At 41.8% G+C, this 21,117-nt stretch overlaps 1 long non-coding RNA gene across 1 annotated transcript; it reads left to right on the plus strand.

Annotated features, from left to right (window-relative positions):
• Positions 1–1,341: 1,341 nt before the first annotated feature.
• On the plus strand, positions 1,342–20,864 carry LOC117505195. The gene is made up of 3 exons (XR_004559043.1): positions 1,342–1,427; positions 12,614–12,620; positions 20,853–20,864. It is a non-coding gene; the product is annotated as an uncharacterized LOC117505195 (long non-coding RNA).
• The last annotated feature ends 253 nt before the right edge of the window (positions 20,865–21,117 follow it).

Here is a 21,117-nt window from a genome sequence, read left to right on the forward strand (position 1 = left end):
GAATGGAGATTAAGTGCAGCAGCATTCAATCGGAAATGGTTTTTGTGTGACGTTAAATCACGGTGTTGGGTTCTAGGTTCCACTCTGATATAGTATCTGTATATAAATCCCAGATTGTTTACATTCTTATGCACATCACAGTCTTTGGTGCTTCATAAGGAGCTGATTTGTGCCTCAGGAGGGCAGCCGGTGTAACTTGACGTGCTGGCAGGTGAGACGTCCCTAAGGTTTTTTATTTTTTTTTTGAGAACCAGAACTTAAAAGCACAACATTGTATCATATGTTTGTGTTGTATAATGAGGTTATAGCTTGAGTTTTTTTTTTTAAGGCTTTGCCTCCTGAACATGTGCTGTAACATCCTGGGATTTTAGCCTTGATCTCAAGATAAACGCAGTAAAGTTCAACACTTTATTTTCTCAGAGGAAAGGAACACAATGTACTGAGTGTATTTTATCGGCACAGAGTCGAACATGTTGGCTGTGCTGCTGCTGATCATTTGTGTGGTATGGAGTTTAGACACGGTGTGGCTCCGTGTGGTCCGGCTCCCCGTGGCAGGAACAATGGTGCATAAAGCCAGTGACCATCATTCCAGCTGGCATTGATTTTGGCTGGCTGGGTTTACTATGTGTTTTAAGGCATAACACTGAGCGATGTTCATCACACACCCTTTATGTGGCTCCTACAGAGCTTCTCACATTCATTTAAAGAGCTGAAATGGCCCTTATTTAGCCATGTTTGAAGCTGACGTTGACGCTACTCGACAAACATTTCCTCTGTCTGCTCAGGATTTATTATCAGACCACAAAACCTTCAGGCTACAAATTGGTGTGGGGGGTCTGAATTTATGCTGACTACTTTGAGGAGTCAAGTGAGCCGTGTCAGGTTGTGGTGGTGGATGGGTTCATTCGTGAGCCAGCGGTTGAGTTCATAAATAGCCCAGAATCTCCAACAAATGAAGACATCTTTGAACTGAACGACTCTTTAAGAGACAACTGCAGTAGAATAAATGACTTTTAGAATCGACACACGTCTGTTTTTCTTTAAAGCAGCTTCGTTGAGCTGAGCTGGACTCTTTGTTGGATTTGGGATCAGCCTCTGTAATAATTATGGGGTCGGGCTCCCTGCTGATGTTGAATCTGTCTATATACTGGACACTGGATTGAGTTCTATATTGGATATGGGATTGTGCTCTATGTGAGACATGGATTCCCACTCCATGTTGGACATGGGTTCACCATCTGTGTCGGACATGATCTCGTGCTCCTTGTGGGACACGGAATTGCACTCCATGTTAGATGTGGAGCACTGGATTGGATGATTTCTGTGGTGGACATGGGACAGACTTTTCTGTAGGAACAGATCCAGCAAGTGGCTTGATGACCCCCCCGCCCCCCTTGACGGTGGACTGGACGCTTGCATGGACTCTTGTCAGTTGTTGTTGTGTTGTGTTCTGTATTGTAAATCTTTTTGGTAGAGTGGTCTAAGCAGGGGGTCACCTCTCTGAGTCTGGTCTGCTTGAGGTTTCTTCCTCAACAGGCAACTTCTGCTCCTAACTGGCAATTAGGATGGGTTAAATGCAGTAAACACATTTCATTGTGCAGGGAACATGTTTCTTTGTGCATATGACAATAAAATTATTTTGAATCCTTTGAACATCATCAGATTGAGTTTTTCTTTACCACTGTCGCCTGTGTGCTTGCTCTAGGGGTTGGTAAGGTTAGACCTTACTTGTGTGAAGCACCTTGAGGCATCTTTGTTGTGATTTGGTGCTATATAAACTAAATAAATTGAATTGACATGGGCTTAGCGCACCATGTTGGACGTGGGCTTGGTGCTCTGCATTGGACAGAAGATTGTAGTCTGTGTTTGACAATGGTTTGCACTCTGGTTTGGATTTGGGTTCACATTCCATGTCAGTCATGGGTTTGCATGTTCTGCATTGGACATAGGTCTGCCTCTACATTTCACATTGGATTGTCTTGGGAAAAGAGATGGGGTTCTTGCCCGTATTTAGTTCTGTGTGGAAATACAGTGGGGAAAATAAGTATTTGACCCCCTGTCAGTTTTGCAGGTTTTCCCACCTACAAAGAATGGAGAGGTCTGTAATTTTTACCGTAGGTACAGTTCAACTGTGAGTGACAGAATCTAAAAAAATCCAGAAAATCACATTGTATGATTTTTAAATAAATAATTTGCATTTTATTGCATAAAATAAGTATTTGACCCCCTAGAAAAACAGAGCTTAACAATAGGTACAGAAACATTTGTCTGCCATTACAGAGGTCAGATGTTTCCTGTAGTTCTTGATCACGTTTTCACACACTGCAACAGGGATTATGGCCCACTCCTCCATACAGATCTTCTCTAGATCTTTCAGGTTTGGAGTTTCAGCTTCCTCCAAAAATTTTCTATTGAGTTCAGGTCTGGAGAATGGCCAGGCCACTCCAGGACCTTGAAATGCTTCTTACAGAGCCCCTCCTTAGTTGCCCTGGCTGTGTGTTTGGTGTCATTGTCATGCTGGAAGACCCAGCCATGACCCATCTTCAATGCTCTTACTGAGGGAAGGAGGTTGTTTGCCAAAATCTCATAATACATGACCCCATCCATCCTCCCTTTAATACGGTGCAGTTGTCCTGTTCCCTTTGCAGAAAAGCACCCCCAGAGTATGATGTTTCCACCCCCATGCTTCACGGTTGGGATGTTTTTTTGGGGGGTTGTTCTCATCTGCTAAACATGGTTAGTGGAGTTGATTCCAAAAAGCTCTATTTTGGTCTCATCTGACCACATGACCTTCTCCCATGCCTTCTCTGGATCATCCAAATGGTCACTGGTGAACTTCAAACAGGCCTGGACATGTGCTGGCTTGAGCAGGGGGACCTTGCTGCCCTGCAGGATTTAAAACCATGACAGCATCATGTGTTACTAATGTAATCTGTGTGACTGTAGTCCCAGCTCTCTTCAGGTCATTGACCAGGTCCTCCTGTGTAGTTCTGAGCTTTCTCATAATCATCCTTACCCCACAAAGTGAGATCTTGCATGGAATCCCAGACTGAGGGAGATTGACAGTCACCTTGTGTTTCTTCCACTTTCTAATAAATAATCATAACAGTTGTTGTCTTCTACCAAGCTGCTTGCCTGTTGTCCTGTAGTCCATCCCAGCCTTGTGCACGCCTACAGTTTTGTCCCCGGTGTCCTTAGACAGCTCTTTGGTCTTGGCTATGGTGGACAGGTTGGAGTGTGATTGATCAAGTGTGTGAACAGGTGTGTTTTATACAGGAAACAAGTTCAAACAGGTGCAATTAATACAGGTAAAGAGTGCAGAATAAGAGGGCTTCTTAAAGAAAAAAAAAATGAACAGGTCTGTGAGAGACAGAATTCTTGCTGGTTGGTAGGGGTTCAAATACTTATTTTATGCAATAAAATGCAAATTAATTATTCAAAAATCATACAATATGATTTTCTGGGTTTTTTTTTTTAGATTCTGTCTCTCACAGTTGAAGTGTACCTACGATAAAAATTACAGACCTCTCCATTCTTTGTAGGTGGGAAAACCTGCAAAACTGACAGGGGATCAAATACTTATTTTCCCCACTGTATGTTCTTTACTGCATGGAGCTCCATTTGCAGTTGCTCCATCTTTCGATGCTGCTGTGGTGGATTATTGATTCTGAGGGACTGTTATATAAACTGCCAGAGGTTTGCAGCCAACAATGTGTCTTCTATGTTGGCATAACAATTGAATTTAAGACGAAACAAGAGACTTAAATGCCCAGACAACAATCAGTCAATAAGCATTCTCAAGGCACTAACCCAAGTAAAAAATAGACATTGAATGCTTGATTGTGTTTTTAAGTCTGAATGTGAAAGCCGTTCCAAAGGGAAGTCTTTAGGTCTAAGACAGAAGGTCCGTGGAGTTGGACCATATTTACTTGAGGTTATGAATAATGCACACTAAGTCTTGAGTGTAGTAATTGCCAAAGGACTAAAGCCTGAGAGGAAAAACATAAAAAGCCTTTCAGCTGCTTCTGACTTATGGAATAAATAATTTAATTATAAGCAGTCATAATGTAAAGAAACAAGAGAGAGAGTCAAACCAATGCAGCGTCATGGAAGATTTGAGATGCAGGATTTGATCCATCATGATGTTAATAAAGAGTTAGACACTGGGACTATTTCTTCCAGGCTTTGTGTTCATTGATCCTTGTGTGTCCTAGAAAATAACCAGATCTGACACCAGCAAGCAATCAGCAAAATTGGGTTTGAACCAAGGACCTTCTTGCCGTGAAGAGAAGAACCAGGACCTTAAAGATTGTCCTAAGATATTGGCATTACTGGATACCTCTGTCCAGTGACCTCATAATGCTATAAGCTCTTCCCAGACATCTTCTGATCTCAAAATCTGAAGACCCAGAAACATGAATGTCGCTGTGGAGATAAGCAAATGTGTCCACAGGTTCAGCAGCATACACTTCTGATGGCGAAGTCCAGGACGTCACTGAAAGCCTGGATCCTAGTCTTTTTCCAGAACAATCACAAACCCAGACACAGATTCTCAGTGTCTCAAGCCATTGATCCTGTAAAGATCACAGCATCATCAGCGAAGGCGAGGGTGGAAAACCTTTCCTCACGAAGAAAAACCTCTAAGCCACTGGTTTCCACAACCCTACCCAACACCCAGTTCATGCAAACACCGAACAGTCTAAGAACCAGAACACATCCCTGATGAACACCAGTTTTCACTGGTAAACCTTCAGAGTATCTGTCCACACTCCATCCAGTGCTGGCATTACCCGTATATAGACTGGCTATGCAATAATGTGAATCAACTTTTTGGGAATACTACAGATTCTGTGGATGTCCCTGAGAGTAGGTTGGTCTGCTGAATCAAATGCTTTTCACAAATCAATGTTGGGTCCTAAGAAACACTGTGCTGGCACACATCATAAAGGAAATCCTTTGAATGGATTGTGAGATCTAGCTCCAGATGAACAGATGGACACACAGTAAAGGCTTCTTTTGTTTTTATGGTCAATGTTGGACTATTCTACCTGTTGGGACTACACAAATGAGAAGATTGAGGTATTGTGGGTCATCTCATCCAACCCCCAGACCAGCAGTTGGAGACCTCTGCTTGACAGGGTCTGTGGGTGTTAGACTGTCTGTCTGTGTGTCTCTGACTGTCTGTTGTTGTGGGTGTGTTATCATGTGACACCCCAACAGTAAAATGTCAGCTGGTCATAGTTTTTGGGTTGATAACCAACCAATCTCTCTCTCTCTCTCTCTCTGTCTGTCTCTGTCTCTCTCTCTCGTGCTCGTTCGTTTTTCAAACTTTATGATTCAGTAAATCTGCCCTCCGGACCTTGAAAGTCTATTTATTCAAAATTTTTATTTGCTCTTCTCTGGACTTTGCGCATCGGATCCCGCACGCGCAGCAAAACGCGTCCGCTGCGTTCGTTCTGGTCCTGGAACCGACAGACAGAGATCCAGATTTTTCCTCCTCGTCAGAAGACAGACGGAGGCTCCCGGAGGACGCGGATGGGCTGAAGGATACGGAGGCTGTAGCCGCGGAGCAGCGAGGACCGTGCGCGCGGTGAGAAACAGTTTGATCTCCTCACACACGGTGCGTGCGCGTTCGGTCAGATCCGGAGGTTAAACTGGAAGAGAAAAGTTGTTGGAGGACGCGGACCTTAATTTAGATTCAGTGTGATTTCAGGCTGATCCGGTGTCCGTGTCCCGCCGTGGACACTTTGGAGGAATCAGCCGCCGCTGGAGAAACCGTCACATTGCGCTTTTACGCATTGCTTTAATGTAAATTAAAATATTGCTGAATTTGTAGATTTGTTGTTGGAAGGGAAACGTCCAACTCGTTTTGCGCAGTACCCAAAACAAGTCCTTTATTTTAAATTATTTTTTTAAGCTCAAATTGCCCAAACTGTGTGCGCTCATGTCTTAGTCTTGGAGGGCGTGGCTGCTTTTCTGCGCTTTGTCAAATATCTGCGCCAGACTGCTGCACTGTGCGTCTTTCTGCCATAAATCTCCGCTGTTCCACTTGTATCCAGGGAAGATCAGAATGGCTGCTTGAGACAAAACCTTCCTCGGTATGTCACCAAAAACCACAAGTGACATGCCACGCGGAATATTTGCACATGGAGACGTTTATCCAATAAAAAGCTCCTGCCGTGCCTTTTTATTTTCAGCAGGCTCGTTTGGCAGCACTGATGAGGTGCCAAGTCTGACATGTATCATCTCACAGACAATTAGAACATTATCAGCTCCGATGACTTGAGGCAACATTTCGAAATTTCATCTCATCTGTATTCAGTTTGGCACAGCCCGCTGCGCCGTGGAGTAACGTGGTGCTTCATTGGAATGCGCGATGGGATGCAGGCTTCGTCATGTGGCGCAGACGGGATTCTGTCTCACATTCTGTCTTACATTCTTTTGCTTTGTGCTTTTTATTAACAGTCTCACTGTGTTCTCAAAATATGAGAAGCATCAACATGGGTACATGTTCTTTGTGCATTGCCATCTTTTCTCGGTCTTCACCCTGCAGCACTAAAATCCCAGTTGGTTCACTGGTTCCAAGAAGAAACTGTTAATTTCCTGAAGCATTAAAGCGTTAAAATCTTCAGGCATGCGTTTCTTTCCATGTTTGCTGAATATTTCATCTCTGGTGCAGGAATGTTGCACATCAAACGTCTTTAAAATATTTGGCATGCTCACATTTTTCTGATGAGAAATATTTTAGATTTTGTTAGAAATGTCAGAAACCAAAAAGGTGCAAGAGACCAATACTCAATAAAATGTTTGGTATCCTTACAATTTTCTAGCAAACAATAGTTTAGTTTGATTTTCACATCAAAGAAAAAATGGATGGAATGTGTGACTGGGGATACTTCTGAGTATATACTCAGTTGGCTCGAACAGAATATTTGCATGGTTTCCAAAATTTTTAATACAAGTTTTTTAAATGTTAAAAGAATGGTTCCTCTGAGGTAATTTGATGATTCCAGTTTAATATTTGGAGATCATTAGATAAACATTTTTAGACTTTTTTCAGAATATACAGTGCATCCAGAATGTATTCAAAGCACTAAACATTTTACACATTTTGTTATGTTACCGCATTCAAAAATGGATGAAATTTATTTTTTTCCTCAAAATTCTACACACAATACCCCATAATAGCAATGTGAAAAAGGACTTTTTTTTTGTTGCAAATTTATTTAAAAAAAATTCACAGCTAAGCAGGAGAGAGTGGTACACACTAAACAGGGCATGTACTGGAGTATGTAAAACGGGGAAAATGCGGTGAGGTGGGGCCTACAAATGGATAGTAGCTGCAATTATGGGGAACACCAACAAGACATAGTCCACATAAAAACACTGCCCCATAAGTATGCATGTCACTGATAATGACCTAAAAAAAAAATGCCACACCATCAACAAAATCATGGCTATCAGTCTGGTCTGATAAGATATGATGATGAAATATTCACAGCCTTTGCCATGAAGCTCAAAATTGAGCTCAGGTACATCCTGTTTCCAATGATCATCCTTGAGATTTTTCTACAGCTTAACTGGAGTCCAACTGGGGTCAATTCAGCTGATTGGACATGATTTGGAAAGACACGCGTGTCTACATATAAGGTCCCACAGTTGACAGTCAGCGCACAAACAAGCATGAAGTCAAAGGAAGACCTCTGAGATGGGATTGTCTGGAGGCACACATCTGGGGAAGGGTACAGAAACATTTCTGCTGCTTTGAAGGTTTAAATGAAAGAAGTTCGGCTCCACCAGGACCCTTCCTGGAGCTGATCGCCCCTCTAAACTGAGTAATCATGGGAGAAGGGTCTTCGTTGGGGAGGTGACCAAGAACCTGATGGGCACTCTGTCAGAGCTCCTGCATTCCTCTAGAGAGAGAGAGGAGAACCTTCCAGAATGACAAGAATCTCTGCAGCAATCCACCAATCAGGCCTGTATGTTAGAGTGGCCAAAAGGCACATGGCAGCCCACCTCGAGTTTGTCAAAAGGCACCTGAAGGACTCTCAGAGCATGAGAACAAAATTCTTTGGTCTGAGACAAAGATCGAACTCTTTGGTGTGAAGCCAGGCTGAAGAGGGTGCAGGTTTTCTTTGTAACCACGCACTCCACCAGGTGATTTCACCGACTATCTGATTCCATCTGCTCAAAGTGATGTTGATCAGTGAAATCACCTGATGGAGTGGGTGGTTGCAAAGAAAACCTGCACCCTCTTCAGCCTTTTCTGGAATCAGTTTGAGACCTCTGCTGTAACATAACAAAATGTGGGAAAAGTGAAGCACTGAATACTTTCCGGATGCATACTCCGGAACTGTATACTCAGAATGTTCCAACAAAACCTTTACTTGAATGAATTTTTTCAAATTATGTTTACATAACATATTTCAGAAGACACAAAATAATCCTCAGAATGTTCAAACAAAATAATTTTTTTCAGAATTGTTTTTCAAATTATGTTCCCAGTAATGTTTTCAGTAAGATGTTTTTTTTTTTTTTTTTTTTTTTTTTTTTTTTTTTAAAGTTCCCAGTATGTTCCTTCTGTGTTTATAAGGGTGTTATTATTTCATGTGTTAGAAACAACCATTTGTTTCTTTTGTTCTGGGATGTATTGACATCAGTGTCAAGGTTCGAGGAGGTGTGGCACAGAAGGTGGACAGACACAAATGCGGAACTCACAGACACAGGTTGGGATTCAGTACACAGATAGATAGTCAGAGAGGCAGCGGTACAGGCAGGTGTCAGGCAGAGGCGAGGCACAGTTCAATGCACGTGGCGACTAAGTTCATGGTCTGAGGCGAGAGCAAGATCAAAAACAGAACACGGTCAAAACACGGCCGGGCAAAACTGAGCAAGCACAAACGGCTAGAACGTGGACAAGAGTATCACAACAAACTGGTGAAGACATGAGGGACAGTGAGGGCTTAAATACAAGGCAGAGTAATCAGGGTGTGAATGTGAAACAGGTGCAGGCAAAGTTCAAAAAGGGGGCGTGGTCAGACAAGACAAAGGTAAAACAGAAGTAGAGTGACAGATGAGCGTGACTAACAGAAGCAGACTTAACAAGGCCCCAAACCAACTGTTACAAAATAAAATGCCTAAAGCAAAGAAGAAGCAAATATCAAAGACGAAATATAATACCAACATGAAAAGAACACTGAATCAAACAAGGTGACTGAAAATCCACCCAAAATCAACTGTTATCAAAGACGAAATAAAATACCAGCATGAAAAGGACACAGAATCAAGTAAGAGAACAGAAAAATGATCAACAAGAAAATAAAGGCAGAGACCAAACTGGAACAGAACTACTGACTAGAGTATAAGGGATAACACAACTAATGACTACACAGAATATTAAATGATAAACAGAGAATGAAACCAGTGACAAAAGTATTCTGCACGGAAAAGAGATAATCTGAACCAAACAAACGTAAAAACTATACTCGTAATTACAAGATAAACACAACTAGTGGCTAAGATAATAATGCACAGAAAATCAAAGACAAATGGCTCACAGATAAAACAGAACATGAGCCCAGATCCAGGGCAAATCATGACATCCAACCATCTATGTCCCTATTCATTTTACTGAGAAACAACTCGTCTGATAGATTAGAAACTTTTGCAAAACATCAGACATCAAACTGACTCAGTGATCCTCAAACATGAGATGAGAGTTTTGTTTGCTGATGAAACAGTATTTCCATTGTAGTCAAGCCCATTGCATTGTAACACTTTGGAGTGTCAGAAATAGAGATCCATTGTTTAGGAAAATAAAAATTTTAGAAAATTTCTGAAAGTATAGTGTTCAGTGACATCAGTGTATTGATTTATTTGCCCCCCCCCCCCCCCCCAAAAAAAAGCAAATTTGGGCCTTAATGTATTCTAAGGCTACATGTAGCAGCAACTATGTATCGTGAGAAAATTGGCAAATATGTTTGCTGTTATCCTTGTTATCTCTAAAATTTCTGAAAGATTAGCCCAATTTGTTTGAGTTCAGCCGACGTGTTTTGGGGATGAGGTCTTATTTTGTTTCATGCTGTTCATTGCTCATGATAACATCCTGCTGTGAGCCCGTTCATTTCGTGTTTGTTCATTTCTACTTGGTACTCCCCGTTCTTTGTTCTGTTTCCTAATTCTGTAATATGTCAGAATGGTAGCAAATGAACAGGAAGTTAGGAGGTTCATCTCATTTATTGGGGAAGTGAAGTGATGATAGACTTTAAAAATCTGTTCTTGAAGCTTTAAGTTGCTTTTGAGGCGTCACTACCACCCTCAAATGTGGGTGTTTAAACATGGTAAAGATACAACGGCTTTACTGACTTGCTCCAACAGTACAACTTTGAACTTATTGAGGTAAAGTATGATCCTGGATCAATCCTCACGTAGGGCACATGACCCCACATAATCGCTCCAAAGCCAAACAATTTGCATAAAATGATCTGATCAAACATCTCACTTTGAAATGGTGATCTCTAGTTGTGTGTTGTTTCTTTTTCAACTGTCAGTTTATAGTAAAGTGAGAACCATGTTGTCTTTGACTCACCTGTCAGAGGTCTTTTAAATTGGACATTTTCTTGGAAAACATGTTTTGTCTTGGTGGTTGTCATGTTTGCTGAAATTGTCAGAAGGAGCAGGTGGATGGATGCATTGTCTAATGGATGACTGTTTGAAATGCAGGTGGATTGGGTTTTGACTTTCTTGCTGATGGAAGTGTCTGTTCCCTCGGGCCATTTGGAATGTAAGATGAGACTTTAAACACGCCAGCGTCTGTACTACTGAGGACTGTTACTTACTGTTGTTTCATAGCATGGATAAATTAGTGACACAGCAAACATCCAGAAATAGTTTCTCTCTCAGTGTAACAGGAGAGTAAAGTCTCTTTTGTGGCAAAAGCAAATATTTTTGCAGGTTCACAAAATCTTTGCTTTTTTGTAAAGTAGTGAGTCTCTCTCACTCTCTCTCAACCATGTACTGAGACACTGCCACTTTAGAACCTCAGCAAGCTCTTCTGATGGTTTTGCATTTTGAAAATGGCCTTTTTGGACTTACCACATTTAAACAGATTCAGATTCTTTATTGTCATTGTAACGGGTACAACGAAAGGTAAGGTGCAACCCTTTCAGTGCAAATATAAACCTGAGTGAACCACACCCAGACTTAAAACATCTGGGGAAGAGAAGAAAATAAACATATTTAACAGAGTGAAAAGGGTGTGTTCAAAGCATAAATTAAAAAAAGAAAAAAAAATTACAAATACATAGTAGCAAAAAAGAGATTGTGTATATAAAAAAAGAGAAACGTATGTACAAAACTGTGGATATTGCACATAAACAAATACTGCACTCATTTCAAGTGTGGCATATGACCCGGCTATTTGGTTCCAGTGGCATTCAAAGCTCTAACAGCTGTTGGGCAGAAACTGTTTTTCAGTCTATTTGTTCTTGATTTAATGTCCCTGTACTGTCTGCCTGATGGCAGCAGCTCAAACAGAGAGTGGTCAGGGTGGGATGAGTCCTTTAGGGCCCCTTCACACATAGTGTGAATTTGGTTGAATTGCGCATTAAGTGCACATTAAGCAGGAATCGTATGGAAATCGTGTAATGTCGTAGCTGCCTCTAATGCCTTGTACACCTGTTGCTACAACTGTTTGCACACACCAGTGGCTGAAAGACAGAGTGTGCGTGGTGCGAGCCCATCGAACCCTCTCGCAGCAGCTGTCGGCCAAATTCCAGCTGACACGCACAAACTTCTAACACCGCTCACATGGCACTTAGAAAATGTGTGGCCATTCACACTCTTGGCATGACAACAGCAGACAATCACTGTCGTACTCAGTGACATTTATCTAAGTGCCCCACAAGTGTGGCTTTAGTGTGTGCGCTGAACTGACAGGAGGTGTGGCTAAGACAGAAGTGACCGTGGAGAGCTGTCATTCTGGACATCACAGCTGGACAGTACTGTGTTTGGACAGACATGGACTAACAACTGACCACTGTGATGTGCGTGTGTCTGTTTGCTGTCATCAAGTGAACATAAATAAAAACATATCACTGTGGCGATGGGCTGCAGCAAGCAAGCGCGTTCCTGCGCACATGGACAGGCTGCCCCCAGGTTGAAATGGACCATCAGTTCATAACACGCAGCAGGCAATCTGACTGTCACGGCACCCACATGTATTTTTTTTTTTCTTCACACCAGCTGCACGATGTGTAACCACATCGTACAGCTGGTGTCACTGTGTTCCTGCGTGCACAAACCATTGCACCAGCATCGTCCACACCTGCCCGTCTGCGTGATGTTTCCTGGTGCGCACATACTAGCTGCTCCAACAGGTGTCGCCCTGGAGTCATACATATTCGCACTATGTGTGAAGGGACCTTTAGGATGATGTCAGCTATCCTGAGACAGTAAGAGCCATGAAAGTCCCCCAGTGTGGGTAGAGGGCACCCAGTCATCTTCTCTGCCATTTTGGTAACCCTCTGGAGCTCTTTCCTGTTTGTCCCCATGCAGCTGACAAACCACGTACAGTCAGTATGTGATGATGCTCTCCGTGGGAGAAAAACCAGAGATTGCTTGTCATTTTTTTTCTGAGGATTCTCAGAAAGTGGAGTATTTGCTATGCCTTCTTTACCAAGTGTGTGGTGTTTCTGTCCCAGGTCAGTTTCTCCTCTATGTGGACTCCTGGGAAACTGAAGTCCCTGACCCTTTCCACACAGGTTCCCCCACTGATAATGGGCTGAATGTCTATTTTGTTTCTCCTGAAGTCTATGATTAGCACTTTGGTTTTGGATGTGTTCAGGAGCAGGTTACTTTATCTACACCACACCGTCACCTGTTCTACCTCATCCTGATAAGTGGTCTCATCTCCTCCAGTGATACAGCTTACCACTGTGGTGTCATTCGCATACTTAATGAAGGTGTTGGTGTGGATAGGGGTGCTGCAGTCAGAGGTGTAGAGGGTGAAGAGCAGTGGGCTCAGCATGCAGCCTTGAGGGGAACTGGTGCTGAGTGTGACAGCTGTGGATAAGTGGGGACAAATCCTGACTCTGAGTGATGTGACAGAAAGTCCTTAATCTAAAAACATGTGGAATGAGGTAGACCAAGGTTCAGGAGTTTCCTCACGAGGCCATGGGGGGGAGGATGGTGTTGAATGCTGAACTATAACTATATAAAGTTACACTCTGCAACACTGTATTTCATGGCTGCTTGAGAGTCGATTGATTACTCTGTGCTGTTTCTCTAAATGAGTTTAAAGTTTGCATTGTAATGTCTTTTCAGTTTGCAGATAACTTTGCAAACATGTGTGGCTGCCTCTTTCCAGGATGACCATCAGGTCTCTTTTATGCAGCAGTGTAATCTAGTCAGACATATGGCTCATTTCAGTCCTTTGAGGCCACCTTGTTTCATGGGAAATTGTTGCAACCCACTGTTGCAGATCCATATAAGATGTAAGAGTCTAGAGCCTGAATGTCAAATCTCAGCCACATGGGGTGTGCAGCCAGTACACATTGAGTTCCAGTCCCAAGCCCAGATAAATGAGTAGGGTTGCGTCAGGAAGGGCATCTGGCGTAAAACAAGGCAACCGACCCATGCAGAATAAAAATCAAATTTCCATACCGGATCGGTCAAGGCCCGCGTTAACGACTGCCAGCAGTGCCATTGCCCAACAGAGTGCTGGCGGGAATTGGGCTACTGCTGGTTGAAGAAGAGGAGAACGTGTCCACAGACAGTGGGAGAAGAGGAAAACTACAGTAGAAGGGTGGAAGTGAGAGTCGGGACTTTGAATGCTGGCAGTGTGACTGGTAAAGGGAGAGAGCTGGCTGATATGATGGAGAGGAGAAAGGTAGACATATTGTGTGTGCAAGAGACGGATAGTGAGGATGGACCCACCAGGCGGGAGGAGAAGAGGGAGGCCATGCAGGTGGTTGGTGTGACAGAGGAAGTTTACAGAGGACGGGGTGAGATGTAAATGATTGATCTGCTGTGGCGCCCCCTAATGGGAGTAGCTGGAAGAATATGATTTCCAAGAAAAAGCACTTTTATACTCTGAACAAGATGGTTTAAGTAAATGGTTTTGGATTGTATCTAAGCAGCTATGGTGTGTGGTGAGACCTTAAGCAGGTTAAAAGTGAAGCTGATACCATTTAGGATTAGGATTGAACTACTCCAGATCAGTGGAAATGTGTATTTGGACCCCCCCCCAATTAAATCATTTAAAAATATTTTTGTTTAGGTTAGCTTTACTATGTATTAAAAATGTGTGGCGATCTGACATACACAAAAATAAATTTCATTAGGAAGGGGGAAAAGACTTAATTGCAGGACCATATAGACAAACACACACATCAGTATGCATGCTTGTATTGATTGCAAACAAGAATACCCACAATCCTCAGCCACATTCAGTTCTCTTTGATTCGCTGATCTCATAATTAAGTTATTTCTGATTTCTTTGCAGCCATTTGTTCCTCGCAGGTGTTTTTTTTTTTTTTTTTGTAATTTCAGAAAGAGTTACCCGGCATACATCACACCTGCTGCGTTTTCAGCGCTTGATTCAGTCATTCAGTGAAAGAGGATTTCATTTGGCGGGATCGCCTCAGTCTCTCCCGGCTGAAACCTGCAAGATTAAAGTGAAAATCAGTCATGTGAAACAGCAACCGCTGCCACCGTGCCGCCGTTCTCTGCAGAGCTATGGCCTGTTAGCAGGACAACTCGCCAATCACAGATCAGCTTTTGCTGGCTTTGTGGCAGACAAACTTTAAGTCCCCCTGGCTGCGGGAGAACCCAATTGAGGCTTCTGGAGTCATTTTATGATGATCACATCTTTCTTGTCAAGGCGCGAGGGGCGATTTTTGCGGCTGGAAATCGGGATTTCCCAGTCGCCACAGGCTTGGAATTATAAATGAGTAGAAGGCAAAGCTTTTCAGGTTGTTAAAATCTGAGCGGCTCTAATTCTCCCTTTCAAACTGAAGAGCATTTAGTGACAGTAAAAACAGAACAAAAACACGACCGTAGTCCTGCATGACAGCTAAGAGATCTTAATTTATTTAAAGTGGCTGCTTACTTTGAGCACTTCAAAAGGTGGGAAATGCCCTGAAAGCAGCATTTACGAGCGTTTTGTTGCAAAGCGGGATGTCAATGTGACACGTAGTACTCTTTTCTTTTTTGAATGGTTAGCTTTTAATATCATTCAAGCGTTACACCATCGCAGACTTTGAACTCCCGAAAAAGTGACATTTTTCTCGGCTGTAGTCATCTGTGGTGTTTAAATATTGAAGAGCGATCACTGGGGAGTGATGCTCCTTTTTTCTTTTTGGAAACAGCCTGCAGTGCTTTGGAATCAAACTGGTTACTAGTCAAAAGAAGGCGGCCGGAGTGAATAAAAATCACTGTCGCTACAGTGACTTTCCTGCTCCATGAAGCTGTTAAAGACTTGATGTTGGCAGTGAATTTATTGCATCCAGACGTGGCATGAGGATCAGGACCGGAATGATCTGGTTTAAGCTGCTCAGGATGATTGAAAGTAAATGATAGGAAATGGTAATACTGGAGGATTTACAGGTTCTGTGGCTGTTAAATGAGGGTTTTGGCTTCACTGAGATCACGTTGGGGTTTTCCTTTGTAGGTTCGGGTGAAGGGGGCGTTTCTGTTCTGTGCTTTGTTTTACTTACACATTGACTCCAATGTGTCATTTAATGTCATTTGCTCAAATTGGACTATTTTTAAATAATTAAACTTGTAAAAGTATACAGTGTTGCATATGTGTATTTGGCTGAAAACTGTACAGCATTACTACAACAAATGGTGAAATACAGTAGTGTTCAGAATAATAGTAGTGCTATGTGACTAAAAAGATTAATCCAGGTTTTGAGTATATGTCTTATTGTTACATGGGAAACAAGGTACCAGTAGATTCAGTAGATTCTCACAAATCCAATAAGACCAAGCATTCATGATATGTACACTCTTAAGGCTATGAAATTGGGCTATTAGTAAAAAAAAAGTAGAAAAGGGGGTGTTCACAATAATAGTAGTGGGGCATTCAGTCAGTGAGTTCGTCAATTTTGTGGAACAAACAGGTGTGAATCAGGTGTCCCCTATTTAAGGATGAAGCCAGCACCTGTTGAACATGCTTTTCTCTTTGAAAGCCTGAGGAAAATGGGACGTTCAAGACATTGTTCAGAAGAACAGCGTAGTTTGATTAAAAAGTTGATTGGAGAAAGGAAAACTTATACACAGGTGCAAAAAAGTATAGGCTGTTCATCTACAATGATCTCCAATGCTTTAAAATGGACAAATAAACAAGAGACACGTGGAAGAAAACAAAAAACAACCATCAAAATGGATAGAAGAATAACCAGAATGGCAAAGGCTCACCCATTGATCAGCTCCAGGATGATCAAAGACAGTCTGGAGTTACCTGTAAGTGCTGTGACAGTTAGAAGACGCCTGGGTGAAGCTAATTTATTTGCAAGAATCCCACGCAAAGTCCCTCTGTTAAATAAAAGACATGTGCAGAAGAGGTTACAATTTGCCAAAGAACACATCAGCTGGCCTAAAGAGAAATGGAGGAATATTTTGTGGACTGATGAGAGTAAAATTGTTCTTTTTGGGTCCAAGGGCCGCAGACAGTTTGTGAGATGACCCCCAAACTCTGAATTCAAGCCACAGTTCACAGTGAAGACAGTGAAGCATGGTGGTGCAAGTATCATGATATGGGCATGTTTCTCCTACTATGGTGTTGGGCCTATATATCGCATACCAGGTATCATGGATCAGTTTGGATATGTCAAAATACTTGAAGAGGTCATGTTGCCTTATGCTGAAGAGGACATGCCCTTGAAATGGGTGTTTCAACAAGACAATGACCTCAAGCACACTAGTAAACCAGCAAAATCTTTGTTCAAAACCAACAAAATTAATGCCTCGCAGATGTGAAGAAATCATGAAAAACTGGTTATACAACTAAATACTAGTTTAGTGATTCACAGGATTGCTAAAAAAGCAGTTTGAACATAATATTTTTGGGTTTGTAGCGTCGACAGCAGATGCTACTATTATTGTGAACACCCCCTTTTCTACTTTTTTTACTAATAGCCCAATTTCATAGCCTTAAGAGTGTGCATATCATGAATGCTTGGTCTTGTTGGATTTGTGAGAATCTACTGAATCTACTGGTACCTTGTTTCCCATGTAACAATAATAACAATAAGAAATATACTCAAAACCTGGATTAATCTTTTTAGTCACATAGCACTACTATTATTCTGAACACTACTATAAGTGTAAATAGTTTTGTTAAAATAACTAAGATTTGCAGTGACATCTAGGATATTATTCCAACACATTTCAATAATTTCACATCCAAATTAGCAGTTGTAGGAACATCGGCAGTGAAATTATTTTCTAACTTATGCTCCGAGTCATAGAACACAGAATTTCTCCTTTTTTTCTGGCAGAGAAGCTGCTCAGAAACTCTTCCAGTGCTTCTTTTTTAAAGAAAATAATTTTCATGGTATGTTTCTGTGACAACAATATTCAGCTAACAACTACAGTGAGCAAAAAGCTCTCACCCTCAGCAGGAACACAGCATCTGTCCAATCTGCTGATCACAGATGAGTTTTTTTTTTTTGTCATCTCTATTGTGATAGATTTTGAGTGACAAATCAGCTGACTATGGACAGAGATGGCAAACATAATGCTGTATTCAGAACCTTGGGAACCTCGTAAAGTCACAACATTAAAAAAAAAACACCTACTTCTAGTAAAAGTGCCTTCTTGAAATTACCTCAGACAAATATGGAACAACTACTTACCCTATCACAGTAGAGCTAGACTAAGGTCATCTTTTTGCCTAAATGAAATCGTTAGATGTTTTTGCTGATGTGTGGTGCTGGTCACTTCCCTAATTGTACAGTGTAAATATATTACATATAACCGTAATGTCTTGTTTAAAATTCATTTTAAAGACGGACTTTTAACATTAGTAACATTGTTGTCTCACTAGTTGCAAATGCGGCTGCCATGGCTGTCACATCAACTGAGATACCTCAGGTTTCACAGTTTCCTCATGAGTTTCCAAGTGGAAATTCTAGCCCAACAGTGTTCAAGGCATTTTTACCAGAGCTAGAGATCTGAATCTCTGAAAATTTGATGGTTTTGCATGCAGCATAAACCTCACATTGGAGTGAAAAGTTTTGTTTCATCTGATTGTTTTGCTGAAAACGCATTGCAGTGATGTCGCAGCATGTTTCTGAAAAGTTCAGGGGTTTTCAGCTTAAAGCGCTCAGAGTGGCCATACAAAAAAAGGGGACCGTGGGTGTGGAGTTCTCATTTAGAGTGATTTATAAAACAGATACTGGCGCTCACGAAAAATACTATATGGACACAGGGTCTTATTTATATTGAAAACCTCTGAGTGTTCAACCTTAGCACATGCATAATTGGACAGACATCCATTTTTCAGTACACTGCTGAAACAAAAATTATGACTTTTCAGGATGAGCCCAACATGCACACAAAATGTGATTTATTTAACCAATGACAAGAGTCCAAAAAACTAAGACTGTAACCATCAAGTGCAGAGGAGGGGCATCAGCAGGAGGTTACAGAGTCAGGGAGAAGAGCTAAACAATGTGGCAGGAACTCAAGAGAATAATCCAGCAAAGAAAAGAACACTGAGAAACTTAAATAGTGAAACTGAATAATCAGTGCAGGTGTGTGCATGACCAACAGAATAAACAGCACTTGTGCAGACAGGACAGGAACACAGAGAGCGACCATTCAACAACAAAACCAGAGTAAGTACAAAAAGGACACATGACAGGGAGTCTACTCAGACTAAAAGTTTTCTCTTCCTGTGTTGAGAGTGTGGATGGAGCTTTGAGACCTTTAATGGCTTCACAGCGCTGTGCAGATCTGAAAAGCCTTATCTCTGAGAGGGGAGAGTACATACACAGCTGTCTGATTAGGAAAGATAAATGGAGGGAGTGGAGTGAAAGAATGAATGAGAATACTGAAACAAAGAGCGGAAATGAAACGGGTGAGACAGATAAAGAGAGAAAGCAGATGAAGAGAGTAAATTTAATTTAAATTTATTACACAAAGAAAGAGTAAAGGAAACACGAGGCTGTGTTGTGTGTTGTTTATTTTGGCATTTCATGTGATGCAGCTTCAAATGTAAATAATCCAGATGTTACAGAATATATGAATAAAGGAGGACATGCCCCCATTTACACGCATTTTACAAAAAGTAATCCAAAATCTCTGTTCCCACAGCTGAAAACACTTAGAGACACTCATGTCTCACGTCACCGACCAAGTCATACAAATGAATTCTTCACGATTGAGTGTTAACATGATATATGCTTCTGTATGACCTCAATGTTCAATCAAAACAGAGTTATTTTCTTTCTACAAGGAGAGATGGACACACATGATTGCACTACCATACGAGTCTGAAATGAAATTAACAACCTCCTCTTTGGAAGTAATGGCATCCGTTCTTTGTGTCAACAAATGGTGGCACAGCTTCAGAACATCTGGTTGTTGATCCCAGTTTGACTGATTTACACACATTGTCATTGACAGCGTCCCTTTAAAGGACATGACACACCAAAATCATGACAACTTAGATTTAGGCTGTTAGTGACCATCTGATGATCCACCGGGACCTACACTTCCTGAGGGTGCTCAGGAGAAACAATCTGGAGGAGAAGCTGTTGGTGTTGTTCTACAGAGCCACCACCGAGAGCATCCTGACGTACTGCATCACAGTGTGGTACGGTGTGTGCACAGCAGCAGACAGGAGAGCGCTGCAGAGGGTGATCAAAACGGCCCAGGGGATCACTGGCTGCTCTCTGCCCAGCCTGGAAGACATTGCCAGCTCTCACTACCTCAGCAGAGCTGCCAGCATCTGCAAAGACACATCCCACCCCAGCAACCACCTGTTTGACCTACTACCCTCTGGCTGACGGTTTAGGTCAATCAAAACTAGGACAAACAGACTCAGGGACAGCTTTCTCCTCAGAGCGATCACTCCTCTGAACAAAAACAAATCACTCTAATCCGCACTTTCAAGTTTCTTGTGCAATATCTGTAAACCATGTGCAATAGTCCCATGTAATATGATTCCACAGTTGTATATATTTCACGTTTTACATTACTTAGTCCACATTTTATTTTATTTTACCTTATGTTTATATTAGTTGTACATATACTCTGAATAATTTACTGTTAAATTTCACTATCTTTTATTTGGCTAAAGATTACTCGCACCACGGAAAGCACCTTTTTGGAGTTGCACTCAAATCTTGTAATGCAAATTACAATGACAATAAAGGTGATTCTGATTACTTTGTGCACTTCCGTGACCGGTTTCAAAGTATACAGCATTCACAACAAACAGCTATGGAGACGTCCGAAAACAAAGTAATTGTGTTTCCATCAAGTGAAGTTGCAACTAGAAGTGTCCCAGTGTGCACTTCAGTGGAATGCTGCTGATAACATTAAGAACGGAGACACAGATTAATTCCAAAGTTCACATAAGTGTGATGTCGTGTTATGATGACTTGTTTTCAAGTGATAACTGCCGTCCATGTCCACAGCTTCAGTAAACCAGCATCCACACAAACAGCGCATCTCCACACTTTAGGCTTCAAAACCCGACACTCTGAAAAAGTTAAGAGTTTCGGGGTGAAGCGTGTCGTCTGCTCTCTGTAAATCTGAGCCATCACGTTCCAGCAGCAGCTCTGAAACTTTGTTTTTGGATGGCGCAGGTTCGTTTCCCTCTGTCTGTCAGTCATTAGGATGTTTCTGTTTTGCTTATAAGTGCGTCACACAATGAAAAATGCAAAAAATTGCCGAGTGAAACGTTTTCTGGAAATGCACCTGCTAACGCTCAGAGTGAGAGGAATATAATACATCAGAGATCAGTAACTATTAATACGTGTGCAAAGACACTTGCAGTTATGTTGTCTTACTAATTGGGACGTTAGTAAGACGTGTCCTTTAATTCCAATGTTGATGAGGTCACTAAGCTGATGCGCTTGTAAAACATCACATGGCGACTTC

This window comes from Thalassophryne amazonica, chromosome 23 (genome assembly GCF_902500255.1).
Source record: "Thalassophryne amazonica chromosome 23, fThaAma1.1, whole genome shotgun sequence".
Lineage (NCBI taxonomy): Eukaryota > Metazoa > Chordata > Actinopteri > Batrachoidiformes > Batrachoididae > Thalassophryne > Thalassophryne amazonica.